At 42.0% G+C, this 23,886-nt stretch overlaps 1 protein-coding gene across 4 annotated transcripts in view; it reads left to right on the top strand.

Annotated features, from left to right (window-relative positions):
- The first annotated feature begins 15,923 nt into the window (after positions 1 to 15,923).
- The window catches only part of SYTL4 (synaptotagmin like 4), a 79,843-nt gene continuing 71,880 nt past the window's right edge, over positions 15,924 to 23,886 (top strand). For 3 of the 4 annotated variants that reach the window (XM_055338562.1, XM_055338559.1, XM_055338560.1), the window contains exon 1: positions 15,924 to 16,048. The gene's annotated coding sequence lies outside the window, so the exon portion shown is untranslated. Of the gene's footprint in view, positions 16,049 to 16,548; positions 16,643 to 23,886 lie in introns of all 4 variants that reach the window. The other variant, XM_055338561.1, reaches the window with a different exon arrangement.

Below are 23,886 nucleotides of genomic sequence, written 5' to 3'. Positions count from 1 at the left end.
GTCAAGCAGGAGTGCAAGAAGAACAACAAAGAGAATTTTAGGAGAAGAAAGCAGGAACTAAACCCAGGGGAAGAGGGGGGAGGGGCAAGATGGCGGAAGAGCAGGGTCCCCAAATCACCTGTCCCCACCAAATTACCTAGATAACCTTCAAACCATCCTGAAAATTTACGAATTCGGCCTGAGATGTAAAGAGAGACCAGCTGGAATGCTGCAGTGAGAAGAGTCCGCGCTTCTATCAAGGTAGGAAGACGGGGAAAAAGAAATAAAGAAACAAAAGGCCTCCGAGGGGGTGGGGCCCCACGAGGAGCCTGGCTAGGGCCGCGGCGAGTGTCCCCAGGACAGGAGAGCCCCGTCCCGGAGAAGCAGGAGCTGCACCAACCTTCCCGGGCGGAAAGGGGCCCGCAGGGAGTTGGAGCAGGACCCAGGAGGGCGGGGATGCCCTCGGGCTCCCTGGGACACTAACAGACACCTGCGAGCGCAGGAGAGTGCGCCGAGCTCCCTAAGGGCTGCAGCGCGCACGGCGGGGCCGGAGCAGCTCGGAGGGGCTCGGGCGGCGGCTCCGCGGAGGGGGCTGCGGGGCGGGAGCGCGAATCCAACAGCGCAGGCCCCGGAGCACAGGGCGCCGGGACACAGCCCAGGATCCGGCCTCCCCCTGGGACAGGCAGAGGCCGGGAGGGCCCAGGACAGCGAGGACGCTCCTGTCCCGAGCTGAGCAGATCAGCGGCCCCGCCCCGGAGCCTCCAGGCCCTGCGGACAGAGAGCCCCGTAGTTCCAGCGGAGGCTGAATCCAGGCTTCCAGAGCTGCCATAGCCACTGGGGCTGTTCCTCCTGGGGCCCCACGGGGTAAACAACCCCCGCTGAGCCCGGCAGCAGGCAGGGGCAGAGCAGCTCCCCCAAGTGCTAACACCTGAGAATCAGCACAGCAGGCCCCTCCCCCAGAAGACCAGCTAGACGGACCAGTGATACTCCCCCGTGTTCCAATACAACTTGTTTTTGGCCACTCTGCACTGAGCAAAATGACTAGAAGGAAAACCTCACCTCAAAAGAAAGAATCAGAAACAGCCCTCTCTCCCACAGAGTTACAAAATCTGGATTACAATTCAATGTCAGAAAGCCAATTCAGAAGCACTATTCTACAGCTACTGGTGGCTCTAGAAAAAAGCATTAAGGACTCACGAGACTTCATGACTGCAGAATTTAGATCCAATCAGGCAGAAATTAAAAATCAATTGAATGAGATGCAATCCAAACTAGAAGTCCTAACGACGAGGGTTAACGAGGTGGAAGAACGAGTGAGTGACATAGAAGACAAGTTAATGGCAAAGAGGGAAACTGAGGAAAAAAGAGACAATCAATTAAGGGACCATGAAGACAGATTAAGGGAAATTAATGACAACCTAAGGAAGAAAAACCTACGCTTAATTGGGGTTCCCGAGGGCGCCGAAAGGGCCAGAGGGCCAGAATATGTATTTGAACAAATCCTAGCTGAAAACTTTCCCAATCTGGGAAGGGAAACAGGCATTCAGATCCAGGAAATAGAGAGATCCCCCCCAAAATCAATAAAAACCGTTCAACACCTCGACATTTAATAGTGAAGCTTGCAAATTCCAAAGATAAAGAGAAGATCCTTAAAGCAGCAAGAGACAAGAAGTCCCTGACTTTCATGGGGAGGAATATTAGGGTAACAGCAGACCTCTCCACAGAGACGTGGCAGGCCAGAAAGGGCTGGCAGGATATATTCAGGGTCCTAAATGAGAAGAACATGCAACCAAGAATACTTTATCCAGCAAGGCTCTCATTCAGAATGGAAGGAGAGATAAAGAGCTTCCAAGACAGGCAGGAACTGAAAGAATATGTGACCTCCAAACCAGCTCTGCAAGAAATTTTAAGGGGGACTCTTAAAATTCCCCTTTAAGAAGAAGTTCAGTGGAACAATCCACAAAAACAAGGACTAAATAGATATCATGATGACACTAAACTCATATCTGTCAATAGTAACTCTGAACGTGAATGGGCTTAATGACCCCATCAAAAGGCGCAGGGTTTCAGACTGGATAAAAAAGCAGGACCCATCTATTTGCTGTCTACAAGAGACTCATTTTAGACAGAAGGACACCTACAACCTGAAAATAAAAGGTTGGAGAACCATTTGCCATTCAAATGGGTCTCAAAATATACCCTAAAAACTATAGAACACTTCTGAAAGAAATTGAGGAAGACACAAAGAGATGGAAATGCTCATGGATTGGCAGAATAAATATTGTGAAAATGTCAATGTTACCCAGGGCAATTTACACGTATAATGCAATCCCTATCAAAATACCATGGACTTTCTTTAGAGACTTAGAACAAATTATTTTAAGATTTGTGTGGAATCAGAAAAGACCCCGAATAGCCAGGGGAATTTTAAAAAAGAAAACCATCTCTGGGGGCATCACAATGCCAGATTTCAGGTTGTACTACAAAGCTGTGGTCATCAAGACAGTGTGGTACTGGCACAAAAACAGACACATAGATCAATGGAACAGAATAGAGAACCCAGAAGTGGACCCTGAACTTTATGGTCAACTAATATACGATAAAGGAGGAAAGACGATCCACTGGAAGAAAGACAGTCTCTTCAATAAATGGTGCTGGGAAAATTGGACATCCACATGTAGAAGAATGAAACTGTACCACTCTCTTGCACCATACACAAAGATAAACTCAAAATAGATGAAAGATCTAAATGTGAGACAAGATCCCATCAAAATCCCAGAGGAGAACTCAGGCAACACCCTTTTTGAACTTGGCCACAGTAACCGGAGAAGGACAAACAGTGTATGTTCTCATTCATTTGGGGAATATGAATAATAGTGAAAGGGAATATAAGGGAAGGGAGAAGAAATGTGTGAGAAATATCAGAAAGGGAGTCAGAACATAAAGACTTCTAACTCTGGGAAATGAACTAGGGGTGGTGGAGGGGGAGGAGGGCGGGGGGTGGGGGTGAATGGGTGACGGGCACTGAGGGGTACACTTGACGGGATGAGCACTGGGTGTTATTCTGTATGTTGGTAAATTGAACACCAATAAAATTAATTAAAGAAAAAAAAATAAACCCAGGGGAAGAGATTTGCAGATAGTCCCTTGTGTAAGTCTGAAGAAGGAAATTTTGATACGCATTATCAAAAAGGAATGGCAACAGCAAGTTAGATGGAGATGTGGCCTCAATATCCTTGAAATGAAGCTTGTGATATTAACATAAGGTATAAACAGAGTGGGGGAAAGGCCAGTAATGCAGGTTGTGGTATGAAATGCTTAGACTATATATCGGCAAAATTGTTCTTTGCATTGAGGCAACAGTTGACAATTGAGTAATTGAGGCATTATAAGGCAGACAGAATTCTATTATAATGACCACTATTCCCATGGAGAATTACATATGGTGCTAGAGCAGTCTTCAGTGGTGTTCTTAATAACAAGAAAAAAGTTGTACAATCCTTGCTTTCTTTTGATTCTGGCCCATCTAATAGTCACTCCCTGTAAGGGAAGGATTCGTTTAGTAATGATATAAAAGACTGCATAAAAAGAACTCTTGTGATTGTTTTCTGGAGTACTGAGATTGTTTCCCACTCTACAGAATTGGGGAAGGAGAATATTGAGAACCCCGAGGAGATAGAAGAGATAGCAGCACTTTTGGAAAGAGGGAAAGGCAGACTGAATCCCAGAGGCCTTTGGCCAGAGAGTGGGTTTGGGCCTGAGAAGGGACCCTGAAGTTACACATTAGAAAGGCCTATATGTGGGGGCACCTGGGTGGCTCAGTTGGTCAAGCATCTGCCTTTGGCTCAGGTCATGATCTCAGGGTCTTGGGATTGAGCCCCAGGTCAGGCTTCCTGCTGAGCAGAAAGCTTGTTTCTCTCTCTCTCTCTCTTTCCCTCCCTCCCTTTTTGCCCCTCACCACCACTCATTCTCTCTCTCTCAATAAATAAATAAAATCTTGTAAAAAGAAAAAAGAAAGGCCTATACGTGGAGTATATTACGTCCATCATGGCCTATTTTATCATAATCAAACTTTATCATTTTGCAGATGAGAAACCGAGGAATAGTGAGATAAATGCCATAGTCATGGTTTCAAGTACACATGACTACTTTTATGAGTTTCTATCTTTTGATTCCCAGGTCAGGAATGGGAATCATGCCTTATTGGACTATAGTGCCTCCAAATAGAAATGTACCAGAAGAAGATGGGGCCTACTCAAGTATAAAGAACCAAACAAAGAGTTAACTGATTTTAGAGTAGATGCCAATTTTTTTTCCTTTTAAAGTTTAACAGAAGCAAACAAAATGTAGAAAGTATTAGATGATATCTTCTGCCTTAAGAACTTGATCTGTATGTGCCTTGAACACTGAATCATCCTACTATGGTATAATAGAAGGATATAGTATTTAAAGACTTATTTTTTCACTTCAAATTAATGTTACCTAATTTCTACTGAGCCACAGCTTCCTCATCTGTAGAATGGAGATAATAAAACTGCCTAATTTTTAGTGCTATTGTGAGGATTAAAAGAGATAATGCATATAAAGCACTTTATAAAAATAGCTCAACAAATACTTGTTTCTCTTTCCTTTTCCACTTGTACAGAAGCTTGTCTTGTGTGTTTTAGCTTGAGTCAAAAGCAGTGGTTCTAAACAGTTCTCTGAATGTATTTAAAGCCCTTTGAGCCATTTGTAGAATGGTCCATCTCCCTGTAAGTCAGCATTTTTCCAAATATGGGTTTTAGCATACATTCAAATGTACTTTTGCTCATCCAGCAAGACCAAGTGAAACCCCAGCCAACAAGAACTTTATCGTTATGACTTCTTTTTCCTCCTCCTTATTATCTTAGGCCCCAGAAGACAGGACTGAATTTCATAGGCAGCTCTGTAATTCAGCACAAGAGAAACAAAGCTAAAAAGCACATCATAGTTGAGGGGCTTTACTTGCCCTCAGGCAGGGTTTTCTTAGCCTTAGCACTATTGATGTTTTCAGCTGGATACTTCTTTGTTGTGAGAGACTGTCCTGTGCACTACAGGGTGTTTAGCAGCATCCCTGGCCTCTACCCACTAGATGCGAGTAGCATCCTTCCCTGAGTTGCAACAACCAAAAATGTCTCCAGGCCTTGACAAGTGTCCCCTGGGAAGGGGTTTAACATTGTTACCAGTCTTAGAAACAGATCAGCTAGCTGTTTGGCATACAAGTGTCCTATAGAGGAAGACTAATGCAATCTTTAGGAATGATTGGAAATTCATAGGACAAGGAAGATTGAGGGAGATGAGAGTTCAGGTAGAGGAACAGTCTGGATTTAGAAAGAGAACCTAGTTCATATGCCAGGCCTTATGGATACAAAGATTAGTAAGACATAGGTCCTGCTTTTGAGAAGCTCACATTTTAGTAGGATAAGCAGCCACTGGAACAATGGGAAAACTGGAGTGAGTGTTAGAGGAACGGCACCCATCCTAGAGTGTACAGGGAAGGCTTTCCAGGAGAGATTACATTTGAGCTGAAGAATAAGTATTAGCATGGATAGGATGAAGGGAGAATGAGAGACATGTAAAAGAATTTGGGATTTGGAGGGAAATGCAGATCATTTAGATTAGGAGAAGAGCACTCAAGAACAAGGAGTGGTGGAAGAGAAGGCTTATTAAGATAGATTAGATAAGAAGCAGATCTTTAAAGTCCTCCAAAGCCATGTAAAAGACTCACTTCTGAGAACTCTCAGGAGTCACTGAGTTTCTCCATGATCCAATTTGGATTTAGGGAACATTACTTTGGAAGCAGTGTGAAAAATAGATCAGGAGCAGGGTGACTAGTTAGGAGGCTATTGTAGTCCAAGTGATTATGACCTGAGTAGTGGCAGTGGCATGAAATCAAGACTTACTTAGGTGGTGAGAATAACAGAATCTGGGGACTAATTATATATGAGGACAGTTTCTGGCTTGTGCTGCTAGGTAGACTGTAGTGCTGCTATTCACTGGGATAGAAAACATTGGTGCCAGAAGTTTGGAAAGAGGATGAAGTTTACATTTGGAAAAGTTAAATTTGAGGTGGTTGTGATCATTGAGGTGGGGATATTTGGTAGGCATTAAATATATGAGTCTAAAGATCAGGATAAAACTTAAGGGAAATTTATAAGATCGAGAGTCGTCAGGGGAAATTGAAGCCATGGGAATGAATGAAATCATCTAAGGAGAATGTGTGAAAAGGGATGGGGGCAAGGATATTCCTGTGGTTTGCTTCTTTATTTGTGTCACCTCCTCTAAGAGTCTCTCCTTGAGTGTATAAAATATCACCCTATCACTCTCTATTTCTTTACACTGCTTTTTTTGTTGTTGTTGTTTTTTAAATGATACATCGGTATCTTTTGTTATATATGTAACCCATTTACTTTTCGGTTATTCCCAGATATTTACAGTAGTTTAACTCACAGGCATTAAAAAGTTCAACCATTCAGACTAAAAATTTCCATCTCACATTCAATTTAAAGCTTCTTCTCCAGCCTCCAACCTCCAGCACAGCTCAATTGGAGATCCCACAGATCTCTAGCGGAAAATTGTTCTTTCATGCTCCTTTCTGCACCTCCTCCCCTACTTGCTCTGCTGCTTCTGACTCCTCTGGGGTTGAGGAGTGGGGTGGGTAGGGAGAAGGAGTCTTAAAGGGAAAGTGAGAGGCTTAATTCACTGAAGCTGGTATAATCTGGCTATCAATACCCTTTGTGAGGTTGATGTCCAAATACTGGCTTTTATTGTGCTGTGCTTTTGTGGTTTCTTTAGAAACCCCTTCACTCCACATCCTCCTAGTGGGGACATCTACCCAAACCATTTCGTGATGGGAACAATGGATCCTCTGACTGTTTTCCCACACAGCTTTCTTCTCATGAGATCATCATTCTTCTGCTAGAGTTGCCAGCTATACTAAGAAGAAACTATCTGGCCCATAGAAGACATGGTCCCTTGGAAGTCTAGATACTTTTCTTTTCCCTGCCACTGTGAACAACTTCAACCAGGCTTCTGTCTTTAGACTTCTTCAGGTAAAAGTCACGCATAAGTTTCTATCTTCTCCAGATACCACAGGACATGCGTGAGGTTCTCTCATGAACTCCTTCTGCTTCAGTGGCAACACCGGCAGGCCTACAAATTTCTGTAGCACGGTAAGCCTTCAGGCTGGAAGTAAGATGCCAGTCTCCCCCTTGAAAGGTTTAATTAGGACATGTTTACTTGGCTTGAGGAGAGGAGCCATAGTGCTTTTTACTTTCATGAATTTCCTCCAAAAAAAAAATCCTCTTTTCCTTCCTCAAATTCATCTCTAGAATTCTGTGTAAACTGGAGTTGAATGGTGAAGAATTATAATTGAAACACCAGTTTGGCTACTTCTTAGCAAGCTCTATTTGATATATTTATCACTGAGAGGTGATACAGATTGCTACTTAAGAGCATGGACTCTGGAGCTATACTGTCTGACTTCAAATCTTGATTAATCATTTGACCTCTCTGTGCCTCAGTCTCTTTATGTGTAAAATGGGAGTAATAATAGTGTCCACATCATGGAATTTTTGTGAGGACTAAATGTGTGTGTGTGTGTGTGTGTATCTTAGATTCATACCTTAAAACAGTATTTAGAATAATAATACGTGCTATGTGTGTTTGCTGTTAGTGCTATTGCTTATTTTTCTTTGACTTAGAATGTAAGCTCCATGTGCACAAGACCTTTTTGTTTACTGCTGCATTTCCAGCTACTAAAACAGTGCATATAAGAGGCACTAGTAAATGTGAGCGCTCTTGGACACCTTCTGAATAAATTAATGTGACATTTAAGCCTTAAATGTTAAGATGTGGACAGAGCAAGTGGGGTTTGAGATGATTAAGAAAGATAAGCAGAGAGGAGATTCAGGAGGCTGTGATGTTCCAGAAGCCATAGGAGAGGAAAATTTAACAAGGAAGGATTGGGCAACAGTGTCAAACATTGCTAGAATGTCTTGTTTCCACATCACGGGATTTAGGAAAATAAAACTAAAATACAGTCAGTACATTTTGTAATAAGGAGCCCCTATAGTTTTGCTTTCATACCCTGGTAAGTAATGGTTTTATTTTCCCCAGAAATGCTTTTTATTAAAATGAAAAACCACTTTGAATAGGTCTTAAAGTCTTTAGCACTGCATTATCAACCTCCAAAGAACAAACCAGTCCTGGACTTACTTAGTTTTGTCCATAAACACAAAGGACCCAACCTCAATACAACTTAGTACATTTCCCCTTGATCTGGATTCTCCTCTTGAATCAAACAACAAAACCTACTGTGAACATCTGCTTCTAACTCCATGCTACTTCCCCTTCTGAAAATGTTCTACTTTCCTCCTACCCACCTTCTCTCTTTTCAAAAGTATAAGTGGAATGTATAAAAATCTCTTATAACTCAGTAATGAAAAGATAGGGGCACCTGGGTGGCTCAGTCAATAAAGTGTCTGCCTTTAGCTCAGGTCATGATCCCGGGGTCCTGGGATAGAGCCTCGCATAGGGCTCCCTGTTTAGCAGGGCATTTACTTCTCCCTCACCTCCCTGCTCATGCTCTCCCTTGCTATCTCTGTCTCTCTCTCAAATAAATAAAATCTTTAAAAAAGATAAATAACCCAATTAAAAAATGGACAAAAGATATGAATAGACATTTCTTCAGAGAAGATATATTAATGGCTAGCAAATACATGGAAAGATGGTTAACATCATTACTTACTATGGAAATGCAAATCAAAACTACAATAAGATACTACTTCACACCCATTGGGATGTCTATAATAAAATAAATTAGTACTAACAGATGCCACTGGGGATGTGGAGAAATTGGAAACTTCATGCATTGTTGGTGGGAATGTAAAATGGTGCAGCCACTTTGGAAAGGAATTTGGTGATACCTCAAAGGTTAAATATAGAGTTACCATATGACTCAGCTATTCTACTCCTAGGTATACAGACCAGAGACTTGAAAACATGTGTTCAAAAAAATCTCATAGGGACCCTGGGTGGCTCAGCGGTTTGGCGCCTGCCTTCAGCCCGGGGCATGATCCTGGAGTTCTGGGATTGAGTCCTGCGTGGGGCTTCCTGCATGGAGCCTGCTTCTCCCTCTGCCTGTGTCTCTGCCTCTCTCTCTCTCTGTCTTTCATGAATAAATAAAAGAAATCTCATAGATGAATGTTTATATCAGCATTATTTATAAGAGCCAAAATGGGGCAATAACCCAAATGTCCATTGACTGATGACTGAATAAGCAAAATATGGAGTATTTGGTGGACTATTATATAGCCATAAACAAAGAATGAAGAATGATTTGAGTGATGTCATCAATGAGAATAGAGAACGCTAGAGCTCCTTTAATGGTTGCAATTAGCCACTGAATGAAGTCCAGATTTCTTAACATGACTCATAAGGCTTCTGAAGTTTTATTCTCTACCCATCTATTGTGTTTTAAATTGTGTTCCCCCTCCCCAATTCAAATGTTGAAGCTCTAAATCCCAGTACCTTAGAATGTACTCTAATTTGGCAATAAGATCATTGCATATGTAATTAGTTAAGATGAAGTCATTTGGTTGGGCCCCAATGAAATATGACTATTATCTTTATAAAAAGGGGGAAATATGGGCACAGGGACACACACACAGGGAGAATGCCATGTGAAGATGAGGGCAGAGATCAGGGTAATGCTTATATAAACCAAGAAAGGCCAAAGATTGTCAAGAGACCACCAGAATCTAGGAGAGAGGCATGGAACAGATTTTTACAGCCCTCAGAAAGAATTATCTCTGCACCATGATCTCAGACTTCTAGGCTCCTGAACTGTGACACTTGAACTTTCTGTTCTTTAAGCCACTCATTTTGTGCTATTTGGTTATAGCAGGCCTAGAAAACTAATACACCATCTTTCTAGCCTCATCTCTTGTCATTTTTTCTTTACACTTTATGCTTCAGCAACACCAACTTTATAGTACTTACTTCCTTTGCATAGACCTGGTGTTTCTAGCCTTTTAGTTTTTGCTTATGCTATTCTTCTGCCTGCAATGCCTTTTTAGTCTAGGTTTGGCCCTACTTATTCTTTAAGATTCAGAGAAGGTATTACTTTTTCCAAAGACTCCTCACTAACCACTCCCCACAAGGATATAAGTAGCCTTCCTATGTGCTTCTACATGTCCTGTGCATCTCCTCAGCTTTGTATTTTCCACACTGTATTATAATTTCCTTCCACTTCACGCAATATACTATGAACTCCTTGAGGAAAGGGCCACCAAAATCCTATGGCCTAGCACAGTATACTTTGTACATAGTGGATGCTCAGTACATTTCTTTGAATGAAGGGACTTGTTTCCAGTGTTTATTCATTTTCTTTTTTTTTCCCATAGCACCTACTAAGTGTTTCACATACAATGGGTACTCAGTACATCTTGGCCAGTGATTCTCAACTAAGGACATTGGGCAATATCTAGAAGCATTTTTGGTTAACACTGCTGGCATCTAGTGGGTAGAGGCCAGAGATGCTGTTAAACATCCCAGAATGCACAGATAGCTCCCCACAAAAAAACATCATCCAGTCCAAAGTGTCAATTGTATGGAGGTGGAGAGATCCTAATCTTGACTGAATAAAAGACTGAATCTACTTTTTACACCATACACTCACTATAGATCATTAGTGTACTAAATTTGCTTTGTCAGGAAACCTGATTTTTTTTTTTACAGAAGTAAACTATTTCCCAACAGGAAATGAAGGGGTGGGGGGAGCCTCCTGGCATCCAGAATTAAGATTTTGGTAATTGAAAAATACCTGATCAATAAGAGAACAGAAATATAAATTACATTATCTTTAACTCTGAGATTCTCTACAGCAGTGAAAATGAATGAATTAAAGCTATATATATCAACAGGGATAAATCTCCTAAGCATAATGTTGAGTGAAGACGGCAAATTGCAGAAGGTACATACAGAGTGAAACTGTTTATATAAAGTACTACATATAGTTTGGGGATAGACACATGTAGTAAATGTATAAAGATATGCATGGAAAAAGATCAAGATCGAATCTGGTGAGTAGTGAAATAGTGAAAACCTCAGGATGGAGGTGTATACAAAGGGCTTTAATTGCAGTGGTAATGCCTTATTTCTTAAGCTAGGTAGTGGGCATATCCTTATTATATTATTCTCTATACATTTATGTATTTTTGAAATATTTAACACTTTTATAAAAGAGTAATTGCTCAATATTGGTGCATCCTATCACCTGGGGCTGAGGAAAATCTCCATCTTACTAGTTTGCACTAGCCAGAACTCCCTCAATGTGACAAAATCAAACAACTCATTGAATCCAGTCATTCACTATAGGACAGGACTTTACATGGTATACATAGAATAATATTGCATAAGTCCCTGTTTCCATTGTCCTGCAATGTCTAAATTTTGTGATAATCATGTATTTACTGAAATTTCATGTTATGCAGTCTAAAAATATATTCAATTTTAGTATTGTTCATTATTTTTTCGAAACTATGAAAATGCACTTTGATGTTCATCATTTAAAATAACAAGATAATGGAAAGGGGCACTTGGGTGGCTCAGTTCTTTAAGTGGCCATCTCTTGATTTCAGCTTAGGTTATGACCTCCGGGTCCTGTGATTGAGCCCCATTTGGGTTCCGGGCTAAGTGCAGATTCTGCTTGAGGATTCTTTCTCTCTCTCCCTCTGCCCCTCCCCCTGCTCTCGCATGTCGTCTCTCACTCTCTCTCTCTCTGTAAAATAAATAAATAAATTTTTACAAAAATAACAAGAAAATGGGAAAAGGACAGTCTTTTCAAAGACTGAAAAAAAAAGATGACTGGAAACTGGATATCCATATACAAAAGAGTGAAGTTGGACCTTAATTACAACATACACAAAAACTAATTCAAAATGGATCAAAGACCTAACCATAGACCTAAAACTATAAAACTATTAGAAGAAAACATATAGACTTTGGATTTGGCAATGATTTTTTTTGGATATGACATCAAAGCACAGACAGCAACATAAATAAATTGACCTTCATTAAACTTAAAGAATTTTGCACATCAAAAGATATTATCAAGAGAATGAAAAGACAGTTCACTGAATGGGGGAAAATATTTGCAAAGCATATATCTGATAAAGGATTAATACCCAGAATATGTAATGAATTCCCACAACTCAACAACAACAAATGGAATTCAAAAATGGGCAAAGGACTTGGATATGTCTCTAAAGAAAATATATAAGTTGAACAATAAGCACAAGAAATGATGAATAACATCACAAGCCATTGGGAAAAATGTAAATCAAAACCAAAATGAGATATCACTTCGGACTCATTAGGGATGGCTATTATATAAAAAAACCACAAACAAACAAAACTCCCCAGAAAATACCACGATTTTGTGAGGATATGGGAAAACAGGAATCCTTGTGCATTGCTGTTGAAAACAATTTGGCAATTCCTTGGAAAGCTAAATATAGAGTTACCACATAATATAGCAATTCCACTTCTAGGTATATGCCAAAAGAATTGAAAGCAGAGACTCAAACAGATACTTGTACACCAATGTTCATGGCAGCATTCACAATAGCTGAAAGATGGAAATAATTCAAATGCCCATCAACTGACTGATAAACAAAATGTGGTATATTTATACAATGGAGTATTATTGAGCCTTAAAAAGAAATTCTTTTTTAAAAAAATTTTATTTATTTATTCATGAGAGACAGAGAGAGAGAAAGTCAGAGACATAAGCAGAGGGATAAGCAGGCTCCTTCTGGGGAGCCTGATGCGTGACTCAATCCCAGGACCCCTCAACCACTGAGCCACCCAGGTGCCCCAAAAAGAAGTTCTGATACATGTTACAACATGGGTTTGCTTATACTGGACCCCTCATGATATTTGGTTATAAGAATTTGAGCACAGAATCCTTGTGGCAAGCAAGGAGGATCAAACAGAAATGGACAACACAGAGTCTGTGGGAATAGGCCATTGCCTAACTTTGTTTTGGTTCATTGTTTATGTGTGTCTTTCTCTGTGTATTTGCAGTAGGTGAGCAGAGACTGTCATAGGGTAAAAGAGTCGGATTCTCACATCCTGTTTAATGAGGTGGATGTTAAAGAGTGAGAAACTGCACAAAAAAAACCCAAAATATCTGGAAATTTTGCTGGGGAATAAGGGGATTGGACTAAAATGTTTTCTGGAGTCCCTCCTGGCTGAGGGTGTTTCCAGCTTCTGCAAGCATCATCTGCAAAAAAAGGAGCAGAAAAGTGCGTGGTCTAAATTCCCACAGGCCAGGTTAGGGAGATAGAGCATATGCAAAGCCTAGGGCTGAGCACAGGTCCTGAGGGCTGAGTCGGCAAAGCTAACAAAAGGATTTCCTTTTTGAAGTGGCTTTTCTTCACACTTCAGGCAGTGCATGGGATACTGGAGGGCTAAAATATGGAAGCAAATTTTGGGTAGAACCTGGGAGCTAAATTTTACTGTTTTGTCTGTTAGAATTAAAATGATTTTTTTGGAGGGGGGAGTCTGGATGGCTCAGTTAAGTATCTGTCTCTTGGTTTCCACTCAGGCCTTAATCTCATGGGTAGTGACGTTGAGTCCATGTCAGGCTCCGTGCTCAGCAGGGTGTCTGCTCAAATAAATAAATAAAATTTTTAAAATTATTTTTTCCCAAGCTTTTTCAAAAACAATTACTTATATTGTCAAAGCCATATGGTTCTCATTATAACAAAGTTGAAAAATACAGAGAAGTAGGAGGACAACCAAAAATTCATTTATTTCCATCACATAGAGACAGCCACTACTAGTATTTTGCAGATTTTGTTCTAATCTTTTCCCCAGGCAAATCGACCCATTTTCATTAACTGTTGTGATCATATTTTATATTAAATGTTGTATCCTGCTTTCTATTGATATTAGAGCATAAGCATTTTCCTGTCATAACCTATGCATAAATGTCAGTTTTATTGGCTATATAATATTCCATTGTATGACTATATTAAAATTTACTTAACCATTGAACCATTAGGTTTTTTCTTAGTATTTTATTATTCTAAGTAATACTAGGATTAGCATAGTTGTACAAAAAATTTGTGTATATCTGTTTTCCTTAGGACACATTCATTCATGCATTATATAAATATTAGTGAAGGCCTAATATGTTGCCAGGTACTATGCTAGGTGTCAAATTTCTGCCTTGGGTGGCATGTTATCATTTACTGAGATAGGAAACACTGGAGGAAGAGCAAATTTAAGAGAAAATATGGTGTGTTCAGCTTTGGATGTGTTGAATTTGAAATGTCTGCAAGACATCCAAATGGAGATGTCAAGAACACAGAGTTCAGTGAAGAGTTCTGGATAGAGCTATAAAATCATAGCTGTGGTCATATAGATGGTAATTAAAGCCAAGTGAGTGAAAGAGATCATTTAGCGAGACAATATATGCAGCCTAGCTCTGAGCATGTCTATCAGAGGTTAGATAGCAGAAGTAGAATCTACAAAATGCTAAAAAAAAAAAGAATCTACAAAATGCTTCAGAGGAGAGGGCAAAAGGGTAGGAGGAAAAGCAAGGCTATGGAATTACAAATGTCATAGGAAGACTTTCAAGTAGGAGGAAATAGTTAATAGTGCTAAATGTAGGGAAGATGTCAAGCAAGATAATAATTAAAAATATCCCATTTATTTATTTATGCATTTATTTTTAGAAGATTTTATTTTTTATTCATGAGAGACACAGAACAAGTGGCAGAGACATAAGCAGAGGGAGGAGGAGGCTCCCTGCGGGGAGCTGGATGTGGGACTTGATCCCAGGATCCTGGGATCACTACCTAAGCCAAAGGCAGACACTCAAACACTGAGCCTACCCAGGCATCCCTCCACTTTATTTTTTATTTATTTACATAGATTTATTGACATGGGGGTCATTCATTGGTTGGGTATTTTGTTGAGCTCAATTTCAGTAGAGTGTTGGAGAAGGATGCCAAGTTGGTAGGTGAGAAGAAGAGAATAGAGATTGCAAATGTACCTGCAAAGTACATTTTCAATCAATTTGCCCATAAAGAGGAGCTGGAGAAGTATCTAGTTTGTAGGGAGGACTTTTTTTTTTTTATGATGGTAGACTTGGGATGTTTAATTGAGCATGGTTAATGGCTGATGAGAAGGCAAGGCGGGGGACAGGAATCTACAATTACTGGGTAGATATAAATATTCTAAAGTCTAATGATGTATATTGCCCACATGCCTTCTAAAAGGGTTTTTAATCAACACACTCTCCCACCAGCAATTATGAAAGAACTTTGTTTTTGGTAGCTACTTTGTAATTAAATGTGATAAAAACAAACAAATACTTTGCCAAAGAGTCTCGTTATTGTTCTAATCTGCTCTTATTTGATTACTAGTGAGTTGAATGTTTTAAACATTTGTGTCTGTGTGTATGTGTGAATTTTAGTTTAGGTCCTTTGTCTCAAACATTCCTATTTTAGACGCTTTTATTTGCCGCTGTTATTGGCCTGAAAGTTAAAGGATCCGAATGGTATCGTATTTTATCTTCCCAAATCATATGGTCTAGAGTCTTCATCTTCTTATAAGGACACGACAGTTTGACAACTTTTGGCTCAGCTAAGCGGAAGAGGCAGGAGATTTATCATCTGAGTGGCCACAGATGGAAGTGAAAAGGGGGCCACGTCCAGGTTTAGACCCCAATCCTCGGCCCTTAAGCTTCTTTTCCTAACCCAGGAGAGTATCCCTCTAGTGACTTAAAAGTCTTTGGCTCTCAGAGTACACTTTGGGTGGCGCAGCCCCCTACTAAAGGGCCCAGAGAGCTGTGCGGCCCCTTTAAGAGTCCAGCTCCTCCCCGCTCCAGGGAAAGTTGCAGCTTTTTCCGCCTACCGGGAGGGTGAGTAGGGCCGGCCGCCAGAGCAGGATTGCAGTCTTCCAGGACCCGGAGACCCTCCGTTGAATCCGGCACTGGGACGTCTTACCCTTTCGTGGCACCTGTTGCAGGTGACAGGTACGTCTGCGGCCGGGGGCCGCCCCTTCGCCCTGGGACCCGGGCTCCTCCCGGGCCCCTCCCTGCTTCTCTCTGCCTAAGCGCCCCCCCACCCCTATCTCAGGGATCTGCGCCCTTCCCTGCCCCCGCCCCCCGTCTGTGATCTCCCAATCTTTCCTTCTCCCTGGCTGACCGCCTGTCCCGTCTCCCTTGTCTGCCTCCCTGGACCGCACCCCCCACGCTTTGACTCCTGTCTGCTTGGGGCGGCCCCTCCCCGCCAGTTTGCGTTCCCTCGGGCCTCTTCTGGCCCCTTCCCTGGCCCACCGGTCGCTAACGGAGGCTGTACCCGTTGGGGCTCTGCCTCCTCCGGGTCTCGCCTCAAGCAGAGTTGCTCGGCTTTTCCCGCCAGCCCCGGCTGGAGCCCCTCCCGAGCCGGCCCTGGGGGCGGGTGGGGCCGAGCTCCCAGCGGGAACTGCACCCTCGGAGACCTCGAGTCACCTTTTCGGTGGTTCCTCTCTCAGCGCTTGGCCATCGCGCCGGGTCTCGGTCTCGCCCTGCTTCCGGACCTCGGACCTCGCGGCGTCAGCTTCTCTGGCCTCTGTAGGTCCGCCAAAGGTAAAGGCTGGAGGCAGGTTGGCTGTGAGTCTTGCCTCAGTGGGCTCCCCCTGAGCTTGGGGCAGGGGACCCAGCTGTGTGCTCTGGAGTTGAACTGCTTCTTGCCACCCTTGGAGCAGGCGTTGGAGGTTTGCTCCTGGAAGAGGGTCCCCAGGGCCCTCAGAAGGGGCACAGAATGCTCTTATCCCCTGTGATGGTTTGTAGAGGGCCAGGAAACCTGTTCCTCCAGCCCCCAAAGTTGAATGAGATAGTTAGGAGTTTTTTGGCCGTGAAATCATTTGGTTAGAATTCTGGTGAAGGAAAAGGTGATCTGTTTTTCATTAACCAATATTTTCTTCCCCCACTAAGTACCCTGCTCCTTTAGGACCAGAGGACCTAGCATTCCAGAATATTGATTTTGGCAGAGTTGACCCTAGACCTTGTACAGTTGTGACAGAAATTAATCGTCACTGCCTCCTGGACCTCTTATTTTTAACTGGCTTCTTTTCTGTTCTTTCAGCTCCCTACTCCCACTCATCATAAACCCATTAATATTAAGGTGTTAATGACCTAATGTGTTTACCCCACTGGGCTGTGGAGAGAACAATGCAAGGAATTGAGGCCCTGATGAATTTTTTTTGTTGCAGTTCTAGGGTTTTTTTTTCATCTGTTTTGTTTTTTTACATGTTTGTTTGTTTTTAGCACGTGCTAGAATCCAAGTAGAAAAAGACCACCAACTTGGCTTGTGAGACTTCTCCTGGCAGGGGATGAACATTTCTGCTAACACAATTTTAGGTGCCTCACTTTAGGTCAGAGTGGTGAAATGGACCTTGGAGGCCTATTCTGCGATAATTGGTCAGTGAGTCAATGTGGCATTCTGCTTGATGCTCTTGGAGCTCTTCCCCCTTAATGCTACTAATAATGGTTGTTAGGCTCTATTGAGCCATGTACTCTGATAAGTTCTTTACACACTTATCTCATATTATCCTCATAGTAACTCTGTGTGGCAGACACTACAGTTATAACCATGTTATGATGGAAAGGAAAATCAGAGATTTAGGTGCCTTGCCCCAAATCACCAAACTGGGCCATGTGGCTGCAGAGCTTGTGTTCCTATCCCCTGTCCCCACCGCTTCTGCTGTCTGAGATTTTAGGAACACTAAATAGCTCACAAGTAAGGACTCAATGATTGAAACTTGCCCTTCCAAGCTGAAACCTGAGTTTTGGTCCCTGACTCCATTTCAGATGTGCTGCGGAGACTTTGGCCCACTTCTCTCACTGATAATCTGACCCTCCTTCACCACTTCACTTCTAACAGGGGACCACTTGCCACTTTATTACTATAAGGACACAGCCCTGAATGTACCTGGCTGAATGAAGCCTCTGGGGCTCTTAGCTCAGTAGGGATTGTCCTGAAATGAGGAGAGGGTTACTACCCTCTGGATTCTAGGGATGTGCGTCTGACTCAACTTCTGCCTTTCCTGCTGGCTAGGGAAGAAATGAGGGTGTGGTAAGTGATAAGGATTTCCCAACAGTCAGCCCAGAGAGCCTGAGGGTGAGTGTGTGCTTGTTTTATCGTGCGGTGGACAGAGTACTGGAGGCAGGGACCATACTGAAGAAAAAATAGCCTCACTGATTCCATCTCTGGACCTTTGCTCAAATGGCTTCTTTTTCCAGAAAAGCTAACTTGCCACCCATACCTACTCTCCTGCTGTGAGCTCCTACTCATCTCTCAAGATCTAGCTCTAAGGTCCTCTCCTTTGGGACAGCCTTACTGGACATACAATTACTTTCCCTGGAACTGGATTACCAGTTACCCTGTCCTAAATCACTTTGTTTATACCTCAGGAAAGCCCTTCACATCCTTCTTTGTTGTTTTTCCACCTGGAAGGTCATTAACCTCTTTAAGGGCAAGGTCTGGCTCTTTGGAGCTCTTTCTCTTAAGTACAAGAGATAAACAAGGATTCGTGCTAGGCTGGGGATACCAGGCCTTTAAGGCCCAAGCTTTGATGATGGTGGAACTGGAGCACACAACAAAACAACTTCCTGAGGCACTTGAAATCCGACCTGACCTTCCGGAGTTTGTACTTAAATACAAACTTCAGTGAGGCCTTCCCAAACCATGCTATTGAAACTTAAAACTCCATCCCTGAACATTCTATATAACCCTTCCCTACCTATTACTTGAATATAACACATTTTTTTTCATTTTTCTTTCTTTTTTCTTGTCCCTCCTCCCTCCAGAATGTAAGCTCCCTGTGGGCAGGGATTTCTGTTTTATTTACTAGTAGACCCCAGCACCCATAACCGAGCCTGGCACATCATAGATGCTTAACTCATATTTGTTAAATGAATTAATGAATGACATTGCCATTCTAGGAACTGGCGGTTTTTTGTGCTCTCCTGGACCTTATTTTATTTTTTTTAATAAATTTATTTTTTATTGGTGTTCAATTTACCAACATACAGAATAACACCCAGTGCTCATCCTGTCAAGTGCCCCCCCACCAGTGCCCGTCACCCATTCACCCCCACCCACCTGCCCTCCTCCCCTTCTACCACCCCTAGTTCATTTCCCAGAGTTAGGAGTCTTTATGTTCTGTCTCCCTTTCTGATATTTCCCACACATTTCTTCTCCCTTCCCTTATATTCCCTTCCACTAATATTTATATTCCCCAAATGAATGAGAACATATAATGTTTGTCCTTCTCCGATTGACTTATTTCACTCAGCATCATACCCTCCAGTTCCATCCACGTTGAAGCAAATGGTGGGTATTTGTCATTTCTAATGGCTGAGTAATATTCCATTTTATACATAAAACACATCTTCTTTATCCATTCTTCTTTCGATGGACACCGAGGCTCCTTCCACAGTTTGGCTATTGTGGACATGGCTGCTAGAAACATCGGGGTGCAGGTGTCCCGGCATTTCATTGCATCTGCATCTTTGGGGTAAATCCCCAGCAGTGCAATTGCTGGGTCGTAGGACAGGTCTATTTTTAACTCTTTGAGGAACCTCCACACAGTTTTCCAGAGTGGCTGCACCAGTTCACATTCCCACCAACAGTGTAAGAGGGTTCCCTTTTCTCCGCATCCTCTCCAACATTTGTTGTTTCCTGCCTTGTTAATTTCCCCCATTCTCACTGGTGTGAGGTGGTATCTCATTGTGGTTTTGATTTGTATTTCCCTGATGGTAAGTGATGCAGAGCATTTTCTCATGTGCATGTTGGCCATGTCTATGTCTTCCTCTGTGAGATTTCTGTTCATGTCTTTTGCCCATTTCATTATTGGATTGTTTGTTTCTTGGCTGTTGAGTTTAATAAGTTCTTTATAGACCTTGGAAACTAGCCCTTTATCTGATAGGTCATTTGCAAATATCTTCTCCCATTCTGTAGGTTGTCTTTTAGTTTTGTTGATTGTATCCTTTGCTGGGCAAAAGCTTCTTATCTTGATGAAGTCCCAATAGTTCATTTTTGCTTTTGTTTCTCTTGCCTTCGTGGATGTATCTTGCAAGAAGTTTCAGTGGCCGAGTTCAAGATGGGTGTTGCCTGTGTTCTCCTCTAGGATTTTGATGGAATCTTGTCTCACATTTAGATCTTTCATCCATTTTGAGTTTATCTTTGTGTATGGTGCAAGAGAGTGGTCTAGTTTCATTCTTCTGCCTGTGGATGTCCCATTTTCCCAGCACCATTTATTGAAGAGACTGTCTTTCTTCCAGTGGATAGTCTTTCCTCCTTTATGGAATATTAGTTGACCATAAAGTTGAGGGTCCACTTCTGGATTCTCTATTCTGTTCCATTGATCTATGTGTCTGTTTTTGTGCCAATACCACCCTGTCTTGATGACCACAGCTTTGTAGTACAACCTGAAATCTGGCATTGTGATGCCCCCAGATATGGTTTTCTTTTTTAAAATTCCCCTGGCTATTCGGGGTCTTTTCTGATTCCACACAAATCTTAAAATAATTTGTTCTAACTCTCTGAAGAAAGTCCATGGTATTTTGATAGGGATTGCATTAAACGTGTAAATTGCCTGGATAACATTGACATTTTCACAATATTAATTCTTCCAATCCATGAGCATGGAATATTTTTCCATCTCTTTGTGTCTTCCTCAATTTCTTTCAGAAGTGTTCTATAGTTTTTAGGGTATAGATCCTTTACCTCTTTGGTTAGGTTTATTCCTAGGTATCTTATGGTTTTGGGTGTAATTGTAAATGGGATTGACTTCTTAATTTCTCTTTCTTCAGTCTCATTGTTAGTGTATAGAAATGCCATTGATTTCTGGGCATTGATTTTGTATCCTGCCATGCTACCAAATTGCTGCATGAATTCTAGCAATCTTGGGATGGAGGCTTTTGGGTTTTCTAAGTAGAGTATTATGTCATCGGGGAAGAGGGAGAGTTTGACTTCTTCTTTGCCAATTTGAATGCCTTTAATGTCTTTTTGTTGTCTGATTGCTGAGGCTAGGACTTCCAGTACTATGTTGAATAGCAGTGGTGAGAGTGGACATCCCTGTCTTGTTCCTGATCTTAGGGGAAAGGCTCCCGGTGCTTCCCCATTGAGAATGATATTTGCTGTGGGTTTTTCGTAGATGGCTTTTAAGATGTTGAGGAATGTTCCCTCTATCCCTACACTCTGAAGAGTTTTGATCAGGAATGGATGCTGTATTTTGTCAAATGCTTTCTCTGCATCTAATGAGAGGATCATATGGTTCTTGGTTTCTCCCGGACCTTAAACAGCCCCTTGTCTGTCACCCTACAGCTGTAAGTTTGCCCCAAGGCTTGGGTCCCACACGGCTTTCCTTCTGCTAAGTTTTGCTTTGAGGCTGCATTCCTGATGACAACTTTGACCTAGTTGGAAGTACTTCTCTCTTTTTTGAAGGCATGAGTCTCTGGATGGAAACTTCTAAACTAAGCATGTAAAGAGTCTGTGCTCTTTGTTGGTTGGAAGGGAGACTATCACTGAGAGGAGAGGATGTGGATTGTCAGATGTCTTGAGGCCTTTCAGACATTTGGTGAGCTCAGCGAGCAGCTGGGGAAAGTTACTGTGTAACAGGGAAGTGACCACCCCGAAAGAATAAAAGGCGGCATGAGTTTGGCTTCTGTCCTTGCATTTTCCTTAGCTTTTCAGGCATGAGGTGGTTATTGGATTATAAGCTTTATGGAAAAGCTATTACTGAGTGCTATGTGTGTGGTACTTGACTAGTTTAGTTTTGTTCTGGGAGAATTATACAGTGTGAGGAAACCACGATGTAACAAAAAAGAAAAAAAGTATTATTGTCTTTAAATGTGGTTTGAGGGTTCCTGGGTGGCTCAGTCAGTGAAGCATCTGCCTTCAGCTCTGGTCATGATCCCAGAGTCCTGGGACTGAGCCCTGCATTGGACTCCCTGCTCAGTGGGGAGCCTGTTTCTCCCTCTCCCTGCCGCTCTGCCTGCTTGTACTCTCTCTTCTCTCTCTCTGTCAAATAAATAAGTAAATAAATAAAATCTTTTAAAAATGTGTTTTGAAATATTCACAAAGAAAAAAACCCCTAGAATTCCTTAAAAGACAGGGTTGGAAGGAGTTGGGTCCTTTGATGTGGTGGTACATATGTGATTTCCCACCATTTAATGTGTATTAACTTCTTAAAACTAAAGTCTGTTTTAAAAAACTTCTGCTTAACCTCATCTACTAAATGTATCTCCTCAACCTCTGAATATTGGAGTGACCTAGGACTCAGTCCATCCACTTTTTTCCATCCAGAATCTTCCAGGGGGCGCCTGGGTGGCTGAGTCAGTTAAGCTTTTGCCTTTGGCTCAGGTCCTGGGATCGAGTCCTGCATTGGGCTCCAGTTTGGAGGGGAGTCTACTTTTTCATCTCCCTATGTCCCTCCTGCTGCCTTGTGCTCTGTCTCTCAAATGATAAATAAAATACTTTTTTAAAATTAAAGATTTTCTTTATTCCTAAGAGACATAGAGAGAGGCAAAGACATAGGCAGAGGAAGAAGCAGGCTCCCTGCGGGGAGCCTGATACAGGACTTGATCCCAGGACCCTGGGATCACAACCTGAGCTGAAGGCAGCCGCTCAAACGCTCAGCCACCCAGGTGTCCCTAAAAATTTTTTTTAAACAAAACAAAACAAAGCAAAACACCCAGAATCTTCCTGAAAGCACTCATCCAGCCCCATGGCTTTAAATACTGTCTATCTATATACTCATCATTCCCACACTTAGATGTCTGACTCAAGCTTTTCTTTTTCCTTCTTTTTTTTAAAAATTTATTTATTCATGAGAGACAGAGAGAGGCAAAGACATAGGCAGAGGGAGAAGCAGGCTCTATGCAGGGAGCCTGATGGGGGACTAGATCCCAGGACTCTAAGATCACGACCTGGGCCAAAGGCAGATGTGCTTAACCGCTGAGCCACCCAGGAGTCCCTCAAGCCTTTCTTTTAAGCTGCATCCTCATATATCCAATGGCCTACATGACATCTCTACTTGGATGTCAAATAGATATTAAATGTGGCATGGCCAAAATGGGACTCCTGACTCTTCTCGGATCCCTAGCCCTTTCCCTCAGCCCTCTGTATCTCAGCAAAATGGCACCATCATTCATTCAGCTGCTCTAGCCAAGATTCTAGGGTCACCCTTGATGCCTCCCCTTCTCTCACCTCCCCACATCCGATTCATCAGTAATTCCTGTTGCCCTGATCTTCCAACTGTGCCATCTACTCTGCCACATATCTCCATCTCCTTTGCCTATTACCCTAGTCCACGCAACACAAGGCTGCAATAAACATCTTCGTGGAGTGCTCAAATTGGATGTAGATATAGATATACCTGCACAAATATTTCTGTAGGATAGCTTTCTAGTAGGAATTATTGGAACAAATGATATTTACATTAAAAAATGTGAATAGGTTTTGCCAGAGTGACATCCAGGAAGGTTTACATTCTTACCACAGGGAGTGCTTTTCTGTATGCCCTTGCAGAGGATGGACAGTCTTTTTAATTTTTACCAGTTTGATAGGTGAAAAATAGTGTCTGACTGATGTAACTTACATTTCTCTTATTATTAGGAAGGCTGAGTGTTTTTTTCATGTGTGTTAGCTATTTGCATTTTTCCTGAGACTTGCTCCTTTATACCCTTTTTACATTTTTCTTTTGGGTTATATATTTAATTTGCTTGTAAGATCACTATGTTTGTTAGGGACAATTTATTCATTGCCTGTTACACGGTGCAAGTTTTTCTCTCTTGTCACATGGCATAACTTTGTTCATGATGTG

The sequence above is a fragment of the Nyctereutes procyonoides genome, unplaced genomic scaffold (genome assembly GCF_905146905.1).
Source record: "Nyctereutes procyonoides isolate TBG_1078 unplaced genomic scaffold, NYPRO_anot_genome, whole genome shotgun sequence".
NCBI classification, from domain to species: domain Eukaryota; kingdom Metazoa; phylum Chordata; class Mammalia; order Carnivora; family Canidae; genus Nyctereutes; species Nyctereutes procyonoides.
This window is presented reverse-complemented; position numbering and strand designations above follow the sequence as displayed.